Source organism: Sminthopsis crassicaudata, chromosome 4 (assembly GCF_048593235.1).
Source record: "Sminthopsis crassicaudata isolate SCR6 chromosome 4, ASM4859323v1, whole genome shotgun sequence".
Lineage (NCBI taxonomy): Eukaryota > Metazoa > Chordata > Mammalia > Dasyuromorphia > Dasyuridae > Sminthopsis > Sminthopsis crassicaudata.
Genome location: NC_133620.1, coordinates 216,513,819 through 216,538,101, shown reverse-complemented (window position 1 = coordinate 216,538,101; position 24,283 = coordinate 216,513,819). Strand labels below are relative to the sequence as shown.

The 24,283-nt window shown below is 34.7% G+C and overlaps 1 long non-coding RNA gene across 1 annotated transcript in view; it reads right to left on the bottom strand.

Annotated features, from left to right (window-relative positions):
* The window catches only part of LOC141541226 (uncharacterized), a 127,541-nt gene extending 111,062 nt beyond the window's left edge, over positions 1-16,479 (bottom strand). Inside the window, exon 1 of the long non-coding RNA XR_012481698.1 lies at positions 16,242-16,479. This is a non-coding gene — a long non-coding RNA (uncharacterized LOC141541226). The remainder of the gene's footprint in view (positions 1-16,241) is intronic.
* Positions 16,480-24,283: the final 7,804 nt, after the last annotated feature.

Sequence of the window (24,283 nt, the reverse complement as noted above, 5' to 3'; positions counted from 1 at the left end):
TTTAATGTGAATTTCTGCACTAGACTCACTGATATCCATCTCTCTGGGAATATAACTTAGTGCTTTTGAGCCCAGGACTGCTCCAGTGAAAACACACTGCATTATTTAAGGCAAGCTACAAAATTCTCTCTTCCTGTGTATTTGCGAGGGAATAGTTAAGAAGATCTGGAGGAGTCCTCATTTTATGACACAAATGAACCATGGTGTTTGCTCAAATTCTGAAGTCTTGCTTCTGATTTAGAAGTAGTTTAGATACTGGGAAATCTATCTCATTTGCATGAAGTTGGCCTTTTCTTTTATCTGAACAAGTTCAATTTTATTCTTCTCAGTTTACACAAATTCCAGTTATGTAGGATCATGAGTTACTGGCACATTTTGGGGACAAAAAGCTGCATTGGATGCCTTTTTTACTGAAAGATAGATAAAATGTCCTTGATTTGCCTTTTTTTTTTTTTTTTTTTAATAGACTTGTGATTTCATGAATCAAGAATACAGAAACACCTTTTGCCACTGCATATCAGCAAATGTTCTGAAACCTTAAAGCTTTAAATAATTCTTTGGGTCATTAAGTGACTTTCACCCAAGGTAGCAGAGGTAAAACTTGAACCCAGGTCTTCCTGACACCCAGATAAGGCAATCATTCATTATTCCATACTATCTCTGTTTGCCTAAAAAAAAAAATGGAGAACTCAACTGAGAGAGTTTAGTTCTCATCTAAGGAGAAATTCCGTGCAGAATTAGGGAAGTAAACTGGACATCAGAGATATGTTGTGCAACCAGCTCCACTTATATTTGCTACTTCCAAAGTCTCTGTCTCTCTGTTTCTGACTCTGTCTATCTCTGTTTCTCTCTGTGTCTCTTTCCTTTCTGTCTCTCTTTCTCAATCTCTGTCTCAATCTTTCTCTCTCTTCTCTACCTGGAGTTGAAACTGAAAAGAATCTGGAACCATATTTAGCCTCTCTCTCTAAGCAGGGATGAAAAATATCTCTCATATCAACTCTACTTCTCTCACAGATATGTAACCTTGGATCTATTTATAGCTTCCTAAAGTTATATAGAAAACTGGGCTCTTAATTTTTTAACTGATATATATATATTTGGATTGCTCTTTAAGGATTTTTATCTCTTTAAAAACTGACCTTGGGCAGTTAAGTGTCCCAGTGGATAGAGTGCTGGCCCTGGAGTCAGGAGGACCTAAATTCAAATATGATCTCAGATACTTGATACTTACTAACCATGTGACACTAGGCAAGTTGCATAATCCTGATTGTTTTGCAAAAAAAGAACAATAACAAAAACTACATACATCCATTCTTAGATACACCACAAAAAAGGTTGTACTTTCCAATGGAAGTGATACTTAAATTCTTAGTTATTTGGCTGAGTTGACATGGTTGCTAAAAAACAACAATGAAAAACCAACCAAACAAAACAGGTCCTGAGCTTAGTGAATGCTCCTGGCTTGGTCAATCAGTTCCAACACCTTTTCCAGATATTCTTTGATGACTGATCTTTGAGAGGTCCTGCACCTACCCAAGGGAACAATTGTTTCCTGGAACCAATAACTTTAAGTGTATGATAGAAAAATACATTATATGGAATCCTGAGCTACAGTTGTAGTAGCATGAAAAACAAGAAGTTAAAAGTCAAAAGTTTCTGCAATAATGAAAAGCACACTAGTCTGGAGAGCAGATCTGAGACATTGGATGTATTTTTAAAAATATTCATTGACTGATTACTATCCTGGTTCTGGCACACTAAGTCACTCTGCACAAGTCATTTAACCTGAATTTTAATATCTTCATCTGTAATATTATGTTAGCCCTTCCTAACTCACATTACTGATCAGGGGTAAAATGAGATAATATAGCAACAAAAGACCATATAAACTATAATTAATTGTATCAGTCATGGAACCCAGAACATGCTGATTTCTAAATTGTATATTCAACATGTTAGAAATATTTTAAAAATTATCTGTTTTCATATTTTTTTGTGCCAGGGGCACAAAGAATTAGATATTTGTTTTTCTAGTAGATATTTGTCACTTTTTGTGGATATCTTAAATTTATAAAAAGATTATTTATAAGAAGGTGTATTGTCTAATATAATCATTGTCTAAGGTCAATAAAAAGTGGAAATACAAGGAGTTATATTTGTATTTAAAGAAGTATTACAGATGATATGATATTTGGGGAAGGGTAGAGAAAATGTCAATTCATATGACAAGTGAAAATTCAGTTTATTATCCAAATGTTTACAAATATCCAGATGTGTTGCATCTTTGGACTGATTGGTTAAATGAATCATTCTTTTGGGTGTTTTGCCACCCAGATCAACAGATCAAGGCATTTTAATATAAAGAAACAGATGGTTCACATTAATTGGTTGGAACAAGGCACTGGTTACAGACACTGCAAAGTTAACTGCCTGGGGACCCTAAGAAAGGGTTAAAACTCTAATTGCAACCTTTTATTTTAATCAATGGATCCTATAGAGACTTTATAGGAATGATCCTGAAGTAGGATACTCAGTGACTTAGAAATAGAATTGAACAAGCTTTTGAGTATAGGTTTATTTGCTTGTTTTGTGGTATTTCATGTTAGTATGATTGTACCCACTTTCTTTAACATTGCTGTCTCATGTAAAAAATTCAGTCTTGGCCTAGATCCCTTGAATCTCTAGTATTCTATGACTTTCTTATTCTGATGTGAGATAGTGCAGAACCTGTGGTGGTGGTAGCAATTTTCCAAAAGTCAGAGATTGCCTCATCTCTTTTTTGGGCCTATCTTTTTCCCACTGGCAATATTCCCAATTCTTTGAGTAGTCACAAATCCACAGGCTTGTGTAGTCAAAGTCATTGATATATTAGCTAGTATGTGCAAAGTTCATCTGAACTGATTAAAAGAAAGAGTAATATATTTATATACTCAGCTGGGTACAGAAATGTATTTTATTCCAGAGGGAAAAATTAATGAAGATTGGGGGAAAAACATTAGAAAGCCAAGGTAGATTAAAATTAGGGATGAGTCCTAAGCAAAACAAATTATATAGTGTACAAAAATATAACTAATTATTTTTGATGTGGTAAAGAGTGAGAATCTTAGAGAATATTATAAATTGGGGGACAGAAAAACAAGTTACAGCATATAAATATGTTGGATTATTATTGTGCTGAATCCTTATCAGGATTTCAGAGGACTAATGATGACATATACTCCCTACTTCCTGATACAGAAGTGAAGGTCTCGTAGTTCAGAATGAGATGATTATTTTTTTGAACATAGCCATTCATTTTGATTGATGATTCTTATTTGAAATGAGCTTTGTTTTTTTCTGTTTTCAATTGGAGTAAGGAAGAATGAGATGAGGAGGTGAAAATACAGATCTTGGCTGATTAAAATAAATAAAAAAATTTATTTAAAAATAGAATAGTTCCATGAAGACTCAGTGCTTTTAGACAAGTACTGATGTTCAGTGATAGTAATATGCACATGGATAAAGAAGTACATTCAATTCAGTTAAATGCAATAAGCTGTTATGTATCTACCATAAGCCAGGAACCATTCTGAGGCTTGGGAGATTGTGATGGTAGGGGGTAGGGGATCTGTAGAGAAAAAAATCTCAGATAGCCTTTTTTAAATTTAGGAGACATAATATATAGGGAGAAATGCCAAGTATAAAGTATTATAAAATAAAAATATAATATTTCTGAGGTCTGGTTCCAGGAAGAATTATTTCTTTCTATTATAGAGGGAAGCAGGAATCAGAAAAGGTGTCATTATCTGAGGCATGAACGGGAGCTAGATAGAATCCAAAGCACAGTTATCATATGAGATGTCATGCATCTATTTTTGCTTTAGTTAAAAGAGAGAGGTAATTAATGAGTGTCATTCTTATGGCAAACTTTCAAAATGAGAAAAAAGTAGTCAGACACCTCTGAGAAGAAAGAATCATTCAAGACCCATAGATTAAGTGCTTTAAATGACCAGTGACCTATTGAGATTTAACCACTTCTCTGTCCAAGGATATTACTTACTGAAAGAGGGAAGTTACTGTCTACTCTATAAGTATGCTTTCCAAGCAGGAAAGGATAAGTCTGACGCCCTGTCATTATAGGATTTAGGCCAAGATAAAGGGCATGTAGTTTTGTGGGAAATGTCAAATTCCAAGAAAAATGATTGATAGACATCATGGACTTACCTATCCCTCTGGTCCATAAAATAATAGTTATAGCTAACATTTATATAGGCTTTTAACATTTATAAAGCACATTTCATACATTACTTAATTCCCACAACTCTACAAGGAAGGTACTATTATTGTCTTTATTTTAAAGACAAAGAAAACTGACACTGAAAGAAGATAAGCCATTTGTCTAGGGTCACAAAACTAATAAGCGTCAGAGTAGAGTTCAAATTTAGATTTTTTTTCCAGTTTCTAGTAGTTTTCTATACCATGCATGAATTAGCTTCCTTAGGGCAGATGATGACAAACTCAGAATACATTGTTAGTTTGGTGTCTCTATGGACATTGGGCTGGAAGCATCTTGGAAAAGTGTTTTGTTTTCTTAATAATGCCAGTTATTTAAATACTTATGTTTGATACTCATTAACCAGAGAAATAGGAGAAAATGTTCTAAACTCAATGGAAAAAAAGTTCCATCCTGAAGAGAAAAAAAGAACCAAAAAAGCAACAAGCAGACGGTGATTGCAATCAAATTTAGAGTCACTGCTCCTTTAATATATAGCCCTGATTACTTGAAGATTGGAGTTTGTTCTATTTTCAGGAAATCAACCCAGAAAACATACATAAAAATGATAGCATGTAACACTTATAATAAAGTTAATAACACTCTCTCTGCCTGTTTTCCTTTGTGGGCTTAGATTTTTCTCACATTATATGGCAATGAAAAGATGATTCTGTAATTAGACTTGTTTTTATTTTCAGAAAAAAGAGCAATTGAAAAGGTAAAATAGACTAAATCATGGTGAAAGAAAATTTAGCTTTTAAAGGGCAGAGTTAATTCTGATCATGTTGTTTGTTCATTCTCTTTAAGTATAAATCATATGCTTGGGGAGTTCTTCAATTCAACTTGTTACCCTTGTGTCAGAGGACATATTAAAAAAAAATTCTCTCTACTCAAAAGCTTTGAAGGCTACAAGTGACTCCTAACTGCAAGCATATTGGCCATTGTGCACCAAATGAACATTTTGCTTAAAAAAAGTATAGTGCCCTGTGGAATAATTTCTGAACACAGATATTACCTGGGCCCCAAAGAAGTACATTTCCCAGAGAGACTCATGCACTATTTCCTAGAAACTTGTAGAGATCTCCAAAGGGCACTAAGAAGAAGAAGAAAAAAAAAACAACAACAACAACAAACATAATATTACCTACTAGTGAATTATAGTTGCCATTTTGAGTTTTTCTAGTTAATACATATTAGCTTCTGTCTAGTTACACCTTTCCCATCCTTTGCTTGTATAACTGAAATAAAATGTGGGACTTCCATTTCATTTTAGGATTGTATCATCATATGAGATTCAGTTCATCATTGCATACTGACAAAATCCCTCCCTACTGCTTGTCTTCTCAAAAATTTATAAGTTTCTTCATCCCTATATCTTCATTCACATCATTGATGACTAATTCGTAACAAAACAGGGACAAGCACATAGTCCTGTACACTTCATTAGAGACCTTTTTTTCCAAGTTGAAATTGTTCCCTCCAAGAACATTTTCTGTATTTTGTTGTTTAGTTGTTCAATCACTTATAAAACTATTGAACTGTACTACAATCAAGCCAACATTCCTTCCTCCTGTTCAAAAGGAGATAGTGATGTATTTTGCCAAAAATATTACTAAGATCAATAAATACTATATTAATAACATTCCTAAGTATATCACTTTAGTAAATCTTTAAGGGAAAAAAGATTTGGCATTATCCATTCTATATAGGTTTATGTTGGTTTGTCTTTTTTTTTTTTTTTTTTTTTTTTGAGATTCTCACAGATTATTGGTATAATAATCTGAAATAGAATTTCCCTGGAGCTTGATATTAAGTTCACTAGTCCACCTGGTCCACATTTTTGGAAATTAGAAGAGTTGTCCATGTCTAGTTTTTACTCAATATTTTAAAATATTTTTTATTTATATTTCATATAAATTCATATATTATTATATATGAATATATAACATATATTCATATATTATTTATTCATATTTCATATTTTTTCATATCCTAAGTAGTCTACTACTACATCAGCATGGTCTTTCAATTCCCCAAAATGTATTATCTCATATGATCCTCACAAAAAAATCTAAGAAGTAGGTGTTGTTATTATCCACATATTGTCATTGAGGAAATTGAGGCAGACAGAGATTAAGTGAGGTCATATAGTTAAGTAAATATCTGAGACCAAATTTGAACTTGTGTTCCTGACTCCAGGTATAGAGCTTTGTCTACTGCATTATCTAGCTAATTATCTCATTCATTTTCTTCATAACACTTTTGGTTCTACCTTTCCTACTTCACATTCATCTTGGTTTCACTAAAGACTGTTTTAAAATTTCTTATCTACTTTTAATTTATGGAATAAAACAAGAAATTTCCTGAACATAGTATGATTCCCTAATACAGTATGAGAAGAGGTGTTCTGCTGTTAAATTTTTTTTTCAAATGTCTGCTCATTCTCAGATCATATTTTAGTCAAGGAGACTCTCTATACATATATAGGAAATTCTTACAAGGATTTTATGTGGATGAAAATGTAGACATATATTTTAGTATGTACTGATAATTGGAGGCCAGCTAGATGGCACAGAGAATAGAAAGCTGTGTCAGGGAAATCTGAGTTTAAATTTTAACTCAGACACTTTCTAGCTGGGTGATACAGAGAAGTTATTTAAATTGTGATTACCTCAGTTTCCTTATCTGTAACATAAATATAATTATAGCACCTACCTTCAAGGATTGTAAGACCATCAAGTGACACAGTATATGCTGAGCCTGAAGTCAGGCATATTCAACTTACTGAGTTCATATCTGGTGTGAAACACTGTCTTAACCCTGCTGGACTCAGTTTCCTCATCTGTAAAGAAGGAAATAGCAAGCTGTTCCAGTATTTTTGTCAAGAAAATCCCAAACAGGGTCTTGAGGACTCAAACATAACTGAAACAAAGAAATAAAAGCAATAATCTGGGATTGTTGTGAGGATAAGATGAGATATTTGTAAAGAGTTTAACACAATGCCTGTCATATAGTAGACGCTATGTAAGTGTTAGCTATTATAACCATAAAATTGTAGTTTTGGAGTTAGAAGGGACTTTGCATGTAATCCAGTTCAATTAATGTCCTCATTAACAAATGCAGAAACCAAGACCAAGAAAGGCTGATAATTTCCTCCAAGATCACACAGAAAATATATGGTAGAACCAGGATTTGAACTCACATCTTGGTCTTCATAGCCAAGATTTTTCTCACAACACTATGAAATTGTCTTGTTTACCATGTTGTATACATATATTTATATATGTTGCTTTGAGATCCATAGAAGATCATGCAGCTTAATGGACAGTCTGAAAGTCAGGAATTCTCTTAAACTCTTCTCTCAAAAATACAATGGCTGAATGACCACAGGGAAGTTTTAACCTGTGTTCCAGACAAATAAGACACCAAACTGCAGAAAAGGGGGTGACTTGACATGACATGAGTTTCCTTATCAAGAAGCTCCCTAAACAAAAAACACCTTGGTTCTAATGCTTCTGCCTGGCTATAACATCCATAGCTTTTTTATTCAGTATTTTTCCCTTTTGGAAATATATTGAAAATCGATAACATCAAAATTGTGGTGCTTTGAGCATCTATTTTTATGTGCACATAGTCTGGGCCAGCTGTACTTCATAACTTCCATTTCTTCACTTCTTCATAGAGCCCATCATGTACTCAAGTGTTAAAAGTCAAATCTGATGGTTCTCCTGTCATCGGGGGATGATGAGAATAGAGTGTTATGAAAATGCTGTCAAATCCATTTCATATTTCATGCATTCATCATTCTCTTTTCAGTTTCATTGATAATTGCTCTTGGAATGATTTGACTTGGTTGAACTCATGACAAACTCTACAAACTCATTTTCCCCTCCACTGCTTTTCACAGTTTTGGGAGTGATGCTGTTTGTAATCTTTTGCAATGTCTCCCCACAATATTTTACAAATGTCTAACTCTAAATAAGTATTGTCCTTATCTGCCACATCTCCCTACTTAACAAGATAAAAAGCTTGCTAACTCAGGAAGTTTCTGGGTTCTTTTTTGCCTCCCCATTTTTGCAACTATAAGAAAGAGTTATAGAGGCAACCTAACATAGATTAGAGAGCTGGTCTTAGAATCAGATCAAGAGGGGTTCTGACACATATTGGCTATGTGACCCATTTCTTTTTCCACTCATGTGCACTGCTCTGGACTTTACCCTTATGCCTCAGGAATCTTAACAGATTGCATAGGCTCTGGAAATCACATTTTATCAGTACCCTCTGCCCTTGGGGACGAGACCTCTAACTGGAGTGAATTTGGTAGGGTTCTCCTAGAGCCTGTAATTAAAAGAGGACACCTAGGTCAGTCATACCTGATTGCTCTCCTCTAGACTTCATTATGCCCCTTTTTAGCTTCCTTTCATATGTTGTCTAACTCCTAGATAATAAACTCCTTGAGGACAGATATTCTTCCTTTTTTCCCTTTCTCTCTTCTTTCTTTTTTCCTCCTGCTTTTTCTTCTTCTTTTTCCTCCTCTCTCCCCCTTCCTTTCTACTTCTCATTTGCCTTTTTCTTTCCTTCTCCCTTTCTGTCATCTCTGTCCTTCCCCTTTCCTCCTTCCTTTTCCCCTTTCTTCTCCTTTCTTTTTCTTCTTCTCCTTTTTCTTCCCCTTGATCTTTCCTTTCTTTTCCCCAAGCACTAAATATAATACCTGGCACAGAGTATGCACTTAATAAATGTTTATTAACTAATCCCAGAAAAAACCCTAAATGTCTTAGCACCCCAGGCAATTCTGTGAAACTATACATTTCAATATAGTGGATAAAATTACTTTGATAACAGGGATTTTAAATACTAGAGAGCTTCTTCTACCAATGAAATTAGAGGTGCTGTTATAACTGAAAAGAAAAATGATAGTTTAAGTTAATGTCTTTAATTTTTATATATTTCCCATTTTTAGAATGTTTGAACTTGTTTGAATAGCCCAAGTTAGACCTTATTAATTATACAGAGCTTCTCATTTGGTGGGGGAAGGGGAGGAGGAGAGTAGCAAGTATTTTTGTTTTGTTTTTAAATTAGATTTCTGATTTTAATGATATAAGGAAGGGAACTTAAAGTGAAGAAACTCCCTTCATCAATTCAGATCAGAAAGCCTGGACCCCTGAGAGGCTAACTGACTTGTATAGCATTATAGAACAAAAAATATGTCAGAAGAGCTTGAAAAAGAGTAAAAATTGAGTGTTTCCTCCATTTGCCATCTCCCAAAGAGTGTATACACCCACAAAAACACACATACATCTATGTATGCATGTATATTTTATATATATATAATGTATGAATATTTTTATACATGCATATTACAATTGCACATGTACACATATACATGCATTTACATTTGTATATATGTGTGAATATTAAAACACATAACTACATAAATATAAAATCAGGACGACCTTGTATTTTAGAAGCCTCACCTCTTTTTGACAAAGGAAAACTTTGATGTAAATGAAAGATGACTTTCTTCCATGAAAGGCTGGATATTACTATGCTTTTCAATAGGGCAGACCAAAAGTCTTTGTAGTCACACAGTGCCTTCTTCTCATCTTTACTCTTTCTTAAATGTTGATGTTGATTTTTGACCTTTGCTCTAACTTGTTGATGATTAGACTTCTGACTGACAGTTCATTTAAAAAATACAACAACTTCAGTAACTACATGTTTCCTGTTAATAGAGTTTCATTTGTTGGGATCTCATCTGGGGTTCACAAGGTTTCAACACCCTTCTTATTTTAAAGAAAAATATTCATGGTATTATGGTATGAAGCTTCTGCATGGGCCTATAAGCCCCTGTTCTCTTATTTCTTGAGTCTAAATAATTCCTTTTTCTCAACTTTTTTTTTTTTTTTTTTTTTTTTGGCCTTCCCACCTCCCAACTTCAAAAATACTGAGTATTCAATATTTTTTTGACTTGGCTGATAAATATTTTAGTCATCTTGGGTTTCATAGAATTTTTGCTCCTTCATCCTCTGTAACAGAATTTGGCATTAGAGCCTAGATTTTTCTTCGTGGTAGTCTTTTTTGCTTATGTTCATTTTGAGAAACTGCCTGGAGAGTAAACCCAATGTTCCAACAAATAATTTTGCCTCTTTGAAAATAATGAAAGAAACTCCATTATTTGCCTCTCAAAGGAGCCATTCTTCCTTCTAGCTGAAATTCCCTGTCTTCTTTTAGTCCTTATAAAGTTACCAATATTGAGACACTTCATTTGTTCTAGTCACATGTCATCTTAGTCTAATCCTCTTATATTAGACATGAGGAAACTGAGGCTTAGACAGGTTAAAATGACTTGTCAGAGTTCACACAAACAATGATTAGTGGAGTCAGGGCTCCTAAACCCCAAACCAACATAATTTCTACTGCACTATAGTAGCTGATCATGACCATATATGTATATACATTTATATATGTATGTTTATGCTCATTAGACAAATAAGGATCTTATTTGAAGTACATGAAGGTTACTTGGACCGGCAAAATGTGTGATAAATTGGTGCTAGGTTTGAAACTAGGAAAATCTAGATTCAAATCCCACCTCTTGATACTTGTTGTGTAATATTGCACAGCTTACTTTGTTTTGATGTGTCTTTTTATTTATCTATCAAATAAGGAATCTAGATTAGAATGCTTTTTACATCTCCTTTCAATTCTATAACCATCATTCCATGAATTTTCTAGCATCATATAACTGGTAAAAATAAAAAGAAAGGTAGGATTTCAATCAGTGTTTTCCCAGCCTACCACTATATCTATTATTCCCCACAGACTTGCTGAAGCTGTTTTGGATGCTCTTAAAGCCTAAATTCTTTTCCGTACCCATAGTACTCCTTTTGATGACTCCATGACCACACAGAATATATAGGAATGAGGCCCATCCCGAGTTTTTCATTGTTTTCTGGGTTGCCATGGAAAAAGAATCCATCACCTAATGGTAAACTGACTGATAATGAGTCTCTGTGTAGTAAGCTAGGATGGTCCTTGAACAGCAGTCTGACAATGACTTTCTTCAAAGATTTCTCAGTGTCCTTCCCCTCCTCCATCCCTGCATACCTCATAACTCCAGAAAGAAATTAGGAGAGGTTGTTTAAAGAGCTGAGATAGATAGATGTAGAAAGATAAATAGTTGAGTGATAGGTAGCTGTATTTCTCTTTATAGGATAACATTTCTGAAGGAATTTTATTTTAAAAGTAAAAAATATTCTCATAGATGTGGCCTCCAGAATTATTGCACTATTGACATATGTCTCTATGACCATTTCTCGGGAAAATATCCTTAATAATTTTTTCACCTGTTCAGGTTAGAGTTAAAGCAGGAGTGCAGGGATCATGGCAACAAACTGACAAAATACAAATTAATTCATAGTCAGCGTACCTTAGTCCATCTCTGCCTTTTCCCTCTAAGCTGTTTTCAGTTCAGTTGCTCGATTCCTTTTTCCCTAGGTAAGACCAGATTTGGAGCTGGGGTGGGTGGGTTGGAGAGATATATATGTACATACATGCATATACTTGCACTCTTCAAGTGTATGTTTGTGTATGTATATATGGGTTTGTGTATATGTACACACACAAACACATATATACACATCCATAGAAATATATGAATATACACACACACACACACACACACATATACATCGATACATCGATATTGTTCTCAAATAAAAGGAGTGTTTGGGATAAGAGAACTTTCCTCTTTCCCTTGTAGAACCATGTAGATGGTCAAATTTTCTACATGTAGGATAGGTATAAAGGCTATACAAAATCACATAGTGTTGTCTTCCCCAAATTTACTCTACACTGTTATTCTCCCTTCGATGACTGACAATTACTCATGTTATTACAACTATGTCAATTCATATTACTTTTTATGACAGAAAGACATCAAAAAAATCTGAATTTAGTTTCTGTCTTTGCCACTGACTAGTTATGTGCATTTTGGCTATCAATTTGTCTGAGTCTTAGCTTCTTTATCTGAAAAAACATAAATGAAAAATTATAGTACTCCTGTATCACTTTCATCACTTCAAACCATCACATCCCATTTCATCAATATACTCCATTCCCGAGATCTCCATCTTCATTCTACTTCAGCTACCCATAGAAATGATCATTCCATCACCCTTTCACTGATTCACCTCCAGAATCTTGAGCTCTTAAATTTTCCTCTCAGATCATAATCTCTTGCCTCTCTAAATTTCTCTCTCCTGCATTCCATCTAACCTCAACTTAGCCTTCATTCTCATTGACTTTCTACTTTCTCCACCTTACATCCCATTAATTTTTTCAGTGCATTACTCCTTCCCCAGACCTCATTTTCCTCCCTTATCCCTATAACTATCTAGTTCAAATATGCATTGTCCTGCATTCTGAAATGCCATATTCTTTTCCTTTTTGTGTTTTGATCTTGACAATCCTCTGTCCAGAATTGCTCTCACTACTTTCACTACTCCAAATCTTAAAGTGCTGAACACTGCTGGAGGAAATACAACTACAGACTCAGGTTATCTTATCTCAACTGGGTGTTCACAGCCACCCAATAATCCTTTTAATTCTTTCCTTATTGCTTGTCACACCCCCTGTAGTAACAATTCCAAACTTTTTCTTCTCTCCTGGGACTCCAGCTCTACCCTCCCTCCTCAATATATAACCTTGACTCTTAGTTCACTAAAAATAACAGCAACAAAAACAAAGGGAAAAAGTTTTATATTATGCTTCTTCATCTTCCTCAGTCAATATCTCAAATCCCTATATATCTTCACTATTGTTTTTTTCAGTCTGTGAAAAAGTGATGGACTGTCTTCCTGTGAAGGCCAACCACTATGTTTAAATCTTTGAATCTATCCATTCCCATTCTTCTGGAAGATTGCACTATAGGTAATTCTCTGTATGTGTGTGTGTCTTTTTATCTCTATAGCTGTTTCTGTCTCTTTTTCTGTTTCAGTTCATCTCTCTGGCTCTCTGGCTCTGGCTCTGTTACCTTTCCTCTTTCCAATATCTCCCTGCTTGCCTACATAGGACTCACATAACCTAAAAAAAAAAAAAATAGATTCAATCCAGCAACAGCAGCATAACAAACAAAAAACACCCTTCTGTTTAATCCTGTTCAACCAGAATTATATATTCATTGTACACTCTTTGTCTCTACTTATTTCTTAACTGAATATGACTTAATAAGACTTTTCTATTCCCACACCACTAAAATTGGTATTCCCAAAGTTATCATTGGATTCTTAACTTATCAAGCCTTTAAAGGCTTTTGTCATCTCCTCTTTGATTTTTAGGTAGTTTTCAATGCTGTTGACTATATTTTCCTTCTGGATATTCCTTTTCCTGATTTCTGTGACATTGCTTTCTCCTTGTTTACTTGCCTAACTGTTCCATCTCCTTCTACCTCTTCCTTTTCCTCTTCTTTTCCCTCTCCATCAGCATGAGCATCAGCATCATCCATCTTTTACTGTCTATGAATAAATATCCCTTATACCTATTGCTGACCCAGATCCAAACTAAAACCAACCTGGTATATTTCAACTTCCATTTCTGCGACCTAGCTCAGAACCTTAGACATAAAGCTTTTATTTCTAGAACACATTCTAGCACATGAACCTTTGACACCAGACTTCTCACCTCCTAGGCTGAGAATCTTTTTGTTTGTTTGTTTGTTTTTATCCTTTTCAAACTACAAACAAGTTTTAATTTATGAACAAAAGTTCTTTTCAAATTAAAGTTTCTCCAGTGAGAGGAAAAAATCAATGTGAAGATTTGTTTGCTCAAGTATAGTGATTATGGAAGAGACTTAGGACCTGCTTGCTGCTTCTTGCAGAAACTGAAAAAAGGTCCCATTTTTAGGATAAGGAAGAGAATGTTTTGCACTCATCTTTTGAAGGGCACATAAGGAGAAAATGAAGTCTCACAATTTGGGAGTTTCTGGAACTTGCCAGAGGAATTGGAAATGCTCTCCAACAGATGAGTGATGCCTCTTCCCTGAACATTACTCATTTTGCCAGCTATTTTCACCCCAGATGGATAGTCACAAATGAATGTGTTGGATCTTTGCTCCTGATGAAAAAAGTTTGAAAAAGGAGGACTATCAACTTTGAGTTTCTGGAAATGCCATGCATCTAACACAACCATTTTGGGATTTGCACTGTTACTGGCTTCATAAACTTGGAAGAGTACATGAACTTCTGTGAGTGGAATTCCAAAAAGAGTAGCTAGGGAATTACTTGTACAATATGTGATCACCAGTTCCTTCATATCAATAACTCAAGTTAAAAACAATTGATCCTTACCTCAAGATCCAGGACCAAACTCTTCCATATTCTACCTCTTGGAGGCAAGGCTTCATATAAAACAGCCACTAATAACAAACCTAATCCCCCTTCTAGCATAAAGTTTGATGGAGAACCAATATATTCTCTGCCATTCACAGGTAATGAAAAGTGAAAGTTCCAGTACTATATCCTCTCCCTATGGCAAGTAACCTTCTTCCTCTTCCAATTCCAATGATGCTGAATCCCCAGCTACCTAAATTAAATCCATTTCTCTTCTCTGCCACTAATTCCTATTATTATTATTTCCATCTACCACAGCTACAGCTATATCTGTTCCCTCACAAAAGTGACCTCAGTATCAAAAACAACATTATCATCAGTGGTTATAACTTATAAATCAGTCATACAGGTATTAGGTATACTAGTCAAAGCATTTGTCACTCTGCTTCTGTAGCCAATAAGGCTACTTCATCACCCCAGCTCTGTCCCTTTTCACTGACTGCCACTCATAACTGAAACCTTCTCTCTCTTCCTATCTTCTTTTTGACTTCCTTGACTTTTTAAGACTTATCACTTCATTTCATCTTCTACACGAAACATTTCCTGCTGTCACCACCTGACCTCATCCCTAAGACCTTGCTAGGACCTTCCCTCAGAAATTGCTATTGTTTGGTTGTTTTTCAGTTGACTCTTTAGGACCCTATTTGGGGTTTTCTAGCAAAGATACTGGAATGATTTACCACTTCCTTCTCTAGGTCATTTTATGATTAAGATAATGCATGTATCAATCTCATTATCAATATGGATAGCCCTGGAAAATATACTGCCAAGTTAAGTGAATTTATCCACAGCATTCAGATCTTCACCATTTACTGTGACTAATGGTTCTACATATGGATGTTGTGGTGCTGGCTGATGGAGGATCTGTGTTTTCTTGGTATTAATTGTTAGGCCAAAAGTAGCACAATTAGCAGAGAATCAATCTACACTGTTGCATCTCTGCTTTGGAGGCTACATTGAGTGCACAAACATCTGCAAACAAAAAAATCATGTACCAACACTCCCTCTACTTTGCTTTTGGCTTGTAGCCTTTTCAAGTTGAAGAATTTACCATCTTTGCAGTAGATGACTTTGATTCCATATGTTCTATGAGTAAAGCAAAATTGAATTCATCCAAAGACAACATGAAATACGTAAAAATAGTGGTTACTCTGGATAATTATATGGACTATTTGTGTTTGACCTGCGGCAGAGCATTCTTACTCATATTGATCTGATCAGTCACAGTTGACATACTGTAACCCGATTCTGACATAATAAGGTCATTTGGATTTTCAAAAATGAAGGACAACAAACAAACCAGCCACCCAATTATAGGCAAATGGAGGCAAATATGGTTGAGTTATTTGCTCAGGATAACATAGCTCATAATTATCTGACGCCATATTGAATTCATGAAGAGGAGTCTTCTTAAATCCATGTCCAGCATTTGAGATATTATTCCATCTGGCTACTCTCAGAAATTACCCTCTATTTAACCTATACATACATACATACACACATACATACCAACATACACACAATAAACACATATACATATGTATGCTGCCATACATATAAACATATATGTAGTTACATCTGTAGATATTTTATATACATACATATTGCGCCTCAGTGGGGCTGGGACCCTGTTTTTGCCTTTATCTTTTTATCTCCAACTTCTTGAATTCCAGGTTGTCTATTTCCCTAGTCAAAAGTCTGCAGGGGTTTTCTTTAACTTTAGTGTGATACAAATTTCTCAATGGTAGTGTTTAATGGCTTCTACCAGCCAACTGTATCCTATTTTTTAGATCTCATTTCATGTCCTCTTCCTCACATACCCTATGTTCCAGCCAAACTGAAGTACTGGCTACTCAAATCTCAACATTCTACTCCTTTCCTGGTTGCAAAATCTCTAGTTGTCTCTCAAGTCAGAAATGTGCTTCCTCTTTATCTTTACTTCTCAAAATCATTCTCAAATAAGATCAGGTATCTCTTTACCCACAAAGCCTTCTTTGATTTCTGAAGTTTCTAATGTTTTTTTTCTTCCTCAAATTATCCTATATGTTCTATATCTTGTACTTACTGCATCCCCATATACAGACTCAATAAGAGACATGAAATTGAGGCTGTTCTGTTTTGTTGTTTGTTTGTTTTTTTCTTTTTCTTTGTATCATTAGCTCTTAGCACAAGATTATGCATTGGGAAATCCTCAACATTTGCTGAATGAATAAATACTGTCTGTCTCATAGAGTAGGTGAGGGGATCAAATGAGATAATAAGCAACAAAAACTTTGTAACCACCAAGTACTATATTCATTCAGAAATCACCATTTTTTTTTAATCACCCACTATATGTCAAACAGTAGAATTTAGTCAAAGACCTGAGAAATTATATGAGACAATCACTACCCTCAAGCAATTTGGAAAGGACAGAATACTTTTTAATCTGAGTATTGAAGTCAAAAGACCTAGGTTTGTTCTGGCTCTGCCTAAGCCTAGGTGAAACACATGACAACTCTGGTCTTATCTCTAAAATCACCTAGTTTCTAAATCAATTTTCATACTCATTGGCTCCAAACTTATGAAGAAAAAGGAAAGGGAAAGAATAAGCATTTATTGAGTGCCTACTATATGCCAGAGATCATGCTAAGCATTTATACAACTGTTACTACATTTGATCCTCATAGGCACCTTGTGAAATAAGTGTTATTATTATCCTCATTTTATAATAAGAAATTGTGGCATGCAGAGTTTTTAATCTGTCAGGAATCTCATAGCTAGTAATCATCTGAGGACAGATTTCAATTCAGGTCTTCCTGATTCTAAGCCTAATGTTCAATAATACATTGAACCACCAACTGGCTACCATATGAATTTTTCCAATTTTTAAAATTAATTTCATTACATATTTCTTGTAAATTACATGTAAAAAAGTTACCATTAATTATTAAAATGTTGAATTCTAAAGTTCCTCTTTTCCACTTCTATCTTCTCCTTAAGAAGACAAGCAATTCATTATCAATTATACATGTAAATCATGTAAAACATATTTCCATATTATCCATGTGGCAAAAGAAAATAGAGACAAAAAATAAGAAAATTAAAATAAAGTGTAACACATGTAAAATGTATGGGATTGCCTGACATCTAGGGGAGGGAGTAGAGGAGGGAGGGGAAAATTTGGAAAAATGAACACAAGGGATAATGTTATAAAAAAATTACTCATGCATATATACTGTCAAAAAATTTATAATTATAAAATTAATTTAAAAAATAAAACAAAATTTAAAAATTTAAAAAAAAAAAGAAAAAAAAAGAAAATTAAAATAAAGTCTTCATTCTGTATTCAGAGTTCACTAGTTCTCTCTCTGAAGGTAGACAACATTTTTCAACATGGATCATTTAGAATTGTCTTGGATCATTGTCTTGATCAAAATAACGAAGTCTTTCATCGTTGATAATTGTTACAATGTTGCTATTATTATGCACAAGCTCTCCTGGTTCTGCTCACTTCACTTTTCATCAGTTCATATGTCTTCCCAGCTCTTTCTGAACTCATCCTATTCATCACTGCTTATATTAATTACAATATCATTCCATCACAATCACATAGCATAATTTGTTCAGCCATTCTCCAATTGAAGGGCCTCCCCCCATTTTTAATTCTTTGCCACCACAAAAAATAGCTGCTATAGAAATTTATGTAAATATAGCTTATTTTCTTTTTCTTTGACCTCTTAGGAGCACAGACATAGTACTGGTATTCCTGGGTCAAAAGAGTATGCATAAATTTATAGCCCTTGGGCACAGCTCCAAATTATTCTCAGAATACTTAGAATAATTCACAATTCCACCAACAGAGCATCAATGTCCTAATTTTTCTGCATCCTCTCCAGCATTTGTCATTTTTCTTTCCTGTTATTTTAGGCATTCTGATAGGAATGAAATAGTACAATCATTGTTTTAATTTCCATTTCTTTAATGCAAATTGAGATTTCTAATTGAGATTGATTAAAAATGATACTGGTAGCTTTGATTTCTTCTGAAAATTGCCTGTTCATACTCTTTGACCATTTATCAATTGGGGAAAGGCCCTTATTTTTATAAATTTGGCTCTGTTCCTTATATATATGAAAAATGAGGTCTTTATCAGAGAAACTTGCTCTAACTTTTTCCTAGTTTCTTGCTTTCCTTCTAGTTTTGGCTACATTAGATTTGCTTGTGCAAAAGTTATTTTTTTAAATTTCATGTCATCAAAATTATCCCTTTTCCTTCCTGTGATCATCTCTCTCTCTCTTTTTTGGTCAGAAATTGTTCGTTTATCTATACATCTGACAGGCATGTTTTACTTATGATAACACACTGTATGTTTAAATGATTTATCAGTTTGGGCCTTATTTTGATATATGGTATGCGATTTTATTCTATGCCTAGTTTTTTCAAAATGCTTTCTACTTTTCCCAGCAAATTGTAAAATGTTGCTTTCTTACCATAAAAACTCTACCACATAAACTTATGACAATATATTTATATGGATAAACATACCCAATTTCTTAAATGATCTGTGATGGCCTTTTTTAAAGCTAATTTTTCTAAAAATACAGATTTCAACCTAATTTTTGCCTACCCTATTCTGGGAGATTCTTGCCCTTGTTTACTATTAGGGGCTCAGCCAAGAAGGCTGCAGGCCTTCTTCAATTTCTTGTGATATTTTGATGGTACCAGATGGTACCATTTTCAATTATTTAAAAACTGCTCTGTTCTATGTTTGGGTCACACAATAACACCTGTGGATTATTAGTATTAAAAATAGCCTTTTGTTTTCAAAAGAAACCTGGGGTTAGTTATACAAGTAGTTTTACAATTTATTCAAAGCAATCCAGCTGTTTTTTTTTTCCCCCATTTAATTTTAGGCCCTACTCATTGCCAGTTTTTTCTATCTGTAATATACATACTTATGGCCAAGTTCTGTGTTTATCTACTCTTATTGCGTGCTATAATCTGGATTATAGACATTATTTATACATTTAATCTTTCTTGTGTGAATGGTCAGGTCAAAATTGGAATGGTTACAGAAAATTAAAAGTTAACATTAATTCAATATTGAAGGGGCAGCCAAGTGGTATAGTGATAGAATAGCAGCCCTGGAATCAAGAGTTCCTGAAACTTACTAGCTGTGAGACCCTGGACAAAAAAAAAAAAAAAAAAAAAAAAAAAAAAAAGAAACCAAAATTCAATATTCAGTATTTTTGTAATTTATTATTATTTCATTAACATGAGTATTTTCAATTAATATTAGAACCCTCTCTGTAATGTGAAGATGTTTAGGTATCACTGTGTCAAAAAAAAAAAAAAATGGCCTGTGACTTTGTAAGGGCTTCACTAAATATATGTTGATTAGTCTTCAGACCATAGAAATAAAGGCCATCACTGAGTGCATCATTAATTCTTTTCAGCTTTATTGAACCTGCCACTACTTGTGTTCCACTGGTATTGCCATTAAAACCGAGGGTCATTGTCAAGCTATAATGATGCAACAGGGTAAGACTTTAGTGGAGGAAGTTATCATTGTAGTTATTATTATAGTATCATTAGAGGCTTAATTAATGTATATTAATTATCTCAATTATCTCTGAAATAGAAAGGAAATAGAGTGGAAAATGCAGACTTTCTTCATCCTGATTTGTTTTGGCTGATAAAATTGTCCCCTGATGATCAGATGGTAGACTAGAAATATGTCGGGTGTTGTGGGAAAGTGCAGGTTTAAGACTGATTTTTTTTCTACATGGAAAATTGACTATATCAGCATATTACCCTTTATGTCAAAGATGAATGAGGTGTAAGTTGAAATGTTTGAAAAAAACAATACCAATCCAAAGCTTCCTTTCTTGCTCCCTTAGCTTCTTTAGGGTACTACATTACTGTTGCCAGTGTATTTACTGCAGTTTAAATAAAGGAAAACATGACTCCTTATGCCCATTTTAAAGTGCTCGTCTAACTCTCAAAGCTTGGATTTTGTTTTTGAGGCAAGTTGCAGCTTACTGTTTATACAAATTATGCTTAAACTTGGAATTTGACGGAACTTCAAATTACAGTGTGAAGTTTCAAAAATATATGTAGATACATGCTGAATGCTATATGTTTTCACAGATTACTTGGCAAATTCCTAACTGTTAAAAATCCTTTAGAAAGAACTGCAGATGTTACATTTTCCTCCAGAAGATCTCTTTGGCTCTAGCTTTTGATATAGAATCATGAAAGATAGCAGCACACAATATGCAATAGGATTGTAAAAACCTTGGGTCAAAGAAAGGTTTGAACCTTTCTCATTAAACTTAATAATCATGGTGTTTTCCCAATGCCGCCTCTCATTTTGGGGATTCACAGATGATCAAGTATTTGATGGAGCATGAGGCCAACCTTTAATGCTCATTAGGCAGGCTGCTTTCCACCAAGCATCTACATTTATTTCTTAAAAATCAAAATCTAGGTTTAATATAGCAACAATTTGTCTACCAAGGGTCTCAGATTTTACAGTGATCAAGGTCAGCTGCTACTGGGCTCTGAGTATTTGAGAGGAGGGTGAAAGAGAAAAGGAAAAAAAAAAGGTTAAAGAGAGAAACAGAACAGACTGACAAAGAGAGGAGGTTGGGGGAGAAACAGAGGCAGACAGCAAGGGAGGAAAGTACAGATAGGAAGATCAGGGAGACAAAGACAGACAGTGAGAGGGGTGGGGTAGAGACAGACTGACAGAAGAGGGAATAAAGAAAATGTTTGAGGGGAAAGAAAGAGGCAAAGAGACAAAGAAGGAGAAAAGAAAAAAGAAGGCGGGGGAGAGAGATAGGGAGGTCAGAAAGAGACAGACTAATAGATTGGTAAAGGAAGGACAGAGACAGACTGATCTAGAGAAATGGAGGAAAATTTTAAAAAGAATGGGGGAGAGACAAGGATAGAGACATACTAATACAATGAGAGAGAGGAGGAATAGAGAGGGTATGGGGGAGAGAGACAGAGACAAAGGAGGAGAGAGTGAAGGCAGTAAGGGAGCGACAGAGAGATTCATAGAGTTGGGAAGAGAAGGAGAGGTAGGAGGGAGAGTCACAGAGACAAAAGAGATAGAGAATGGAAAAGAGTTAAAGTGGGTGTGGGAGAGAAAATCAGAGACAGACTATAACAGATGGAGACTGACTGAGATAGATGGGGAAGGGGAGTGGGAGAATGAGATAGGAAAGGGGGCAGGCAAGTGGAGAGAACATGACAAGTGAGGTGCCGTCAAGTGCATGTTTTGGCAGGAATACTAAAGGGAGGTTTGTTTCTTGCCATAAGAGAGCAATTATTCCTTCAGAGATGTGGCAGTTGAGACATGTCCATATCCTCAAAAAGTAACAGCCCCTGGAGATAAACCTGCTCTCATGAGGCAAGTATTTTGCCCCCTTACTAGGCACTGTTAACTAGAGAATGAACATTTTAATAGTTTAAAAGATAAAACCTCTTTATAATTGTCAAGAGTTAAATTAAAAAAAAAATTATTCCCATGACCCACAGATGAATCTTGCATATTTATTGCATTTAAAAGGTAACATTTGAGTTAGGGATTGGAAACATGTCTTATTTGTTACCCCATTGGAAAAAACTATGCTATGAAAAATACATGGAGAAAATCTTACTGTCATGATAAGCTAAATTGTTGAGAGGGCAAACATTTTAATTATTTATGTAGCTTAATAGAAATATCTTCCATTGTGTCCCTTTGAAGCACAACAAATCTAAAATGATTTTTAAATTTTAGAGTTTTCCTCTCTGTTTGTTTTGTTCCCCACATGTGAAAACTCTTTCCTGTTCTTTGCATTTCTTAGGAAGTGGGACTAGTCAAACCTGGGGTATTACATCTCTTTGCAGTATATGTTAGTCACACTCAGGCAGCAGACTTAGTTGTTCCAAACAAGAGATGAGACTTTTCCTACTTCTTTTCAATTTGTTTAAAAGTCCCATATTCCATTTATTGTTGTTATTTTATCAATATTATTTCTTATATTTAATAGTATTCAGATAGAAATAATCTAGGAATAAGTCAGTCTCCTAGTATTTTTGTATTTTTATGCTTAATGTCAAATAAACTTGTGCAAGTGTATTAAATAATTGCATGTTTTTATAGTTGAATAAAGGTTGAATATTTTTGTATTTTTATGCTTACTCTCAAGCAAACTCATGCAGGTATACTAAATAATTGCAAGTTTTTGGAGATTAATAAAAGTTATTTTTCTTAGAATCATAGAAAGTTAGATTAAAACATTTATCAAGTGTTTACTGTTTACCAGGTACTGTACTAAGTGTTGGAAAATTCAATTCAAGGGGGGTCCTCTCAATGTATGGACATTCTAATGAGGGAAGACAACACATAAAAATGAGTTGAAATATAGGGAAAGGAGGGATGCCTGAGTGGGGGGTGAGGAGTCAGATGAGATGTGAGCACAGATAACTGACCTGGATCTTAAAAGATGGTCCATCCAGCTAGGTGACACAGTGGATAGGACACTGAGTCCTGACTCAGAAAGATCTGAGTTCAAAACCAGCCTCAGACTTGACAAAACTCACGTTACCCTCTATTTTCCTCAGTTTCTTCTGTCAAATGGAGCTCATAATAGTTTTTATGAGGATTAAATGAGATAACATTTATAAAATACTTAACATAATGTCTGGCACATAATATGTGTTTAATAAACTCTTATTCTTTACTTCCCTCCAGGAAAGGAACTTATCAATTAGAGAAGGAGATGACAGGGGAGGAAATATCTGAAGAAGGATGATGGGGTGGGGAGTGGGGCTGAAGACAGAAGTAGAAAAACAAGGTAGCTAAGTGAGAAAGAACCTATGATTCAATTCCAGTAACAGAGCAGCAGGAATGATATGGTTTTCTCCTTCTCTTCAGCCATTTTCTTGCCATGACACTCTGGTCATTTTGCAGATCTGAAGCAGAAGTCCTGAGATCATACCCTGAAATTGGTAGCCTCTCAGTTTTAGAACTCTCACTGTGGGTTTGTGCTATTCTAATTGATAAAAGGCTACTATATCAACTAAAAGATATCTCTATTCTCTTAGGTCACTGCTCAGAAACAAACATTTATTTAGCACTTATTTTGTATAAGATAAATGGGGATACAAATAAAAAAAATAATCTCTTACCTAGGATTTGTATTCTATCGAACAAACAACATATACATGTATAATTTGTTGTTCAATCAATTAGGCAATGTCTGACTTTTCATGACAACATTTGGGATTGTCTTGGCAAAACTACTGGAGTGGTTTGCCATTTCCTACTCCAACTGATTTGACAGATGAGGAAACTGAAGCAAATAGAGTTAAATGACTTGTCCAGGATTACCCAGCTAGTTAAGTGTCTGAGGCCATATTTAAACTCAGAAAGATGACCTGACCCCAGATGCTGTACTGTCTCCACTGAGCCACCTAGTTGCCCTTCATAAATAAGTTGTTGTTGTTTGTTCTTTGTTCTGTAAGAGGACCATGACATCAAGGAGATTATGCTATGATAAGCAATTGAATTGGATGAAAGTGAGGGAGGGATGTGCAAGGTCACCTACCTCACTTGTCCCTAGAGAACCATCTGGGTCCAGATATAGATCAAAACAATTGGAAAGAA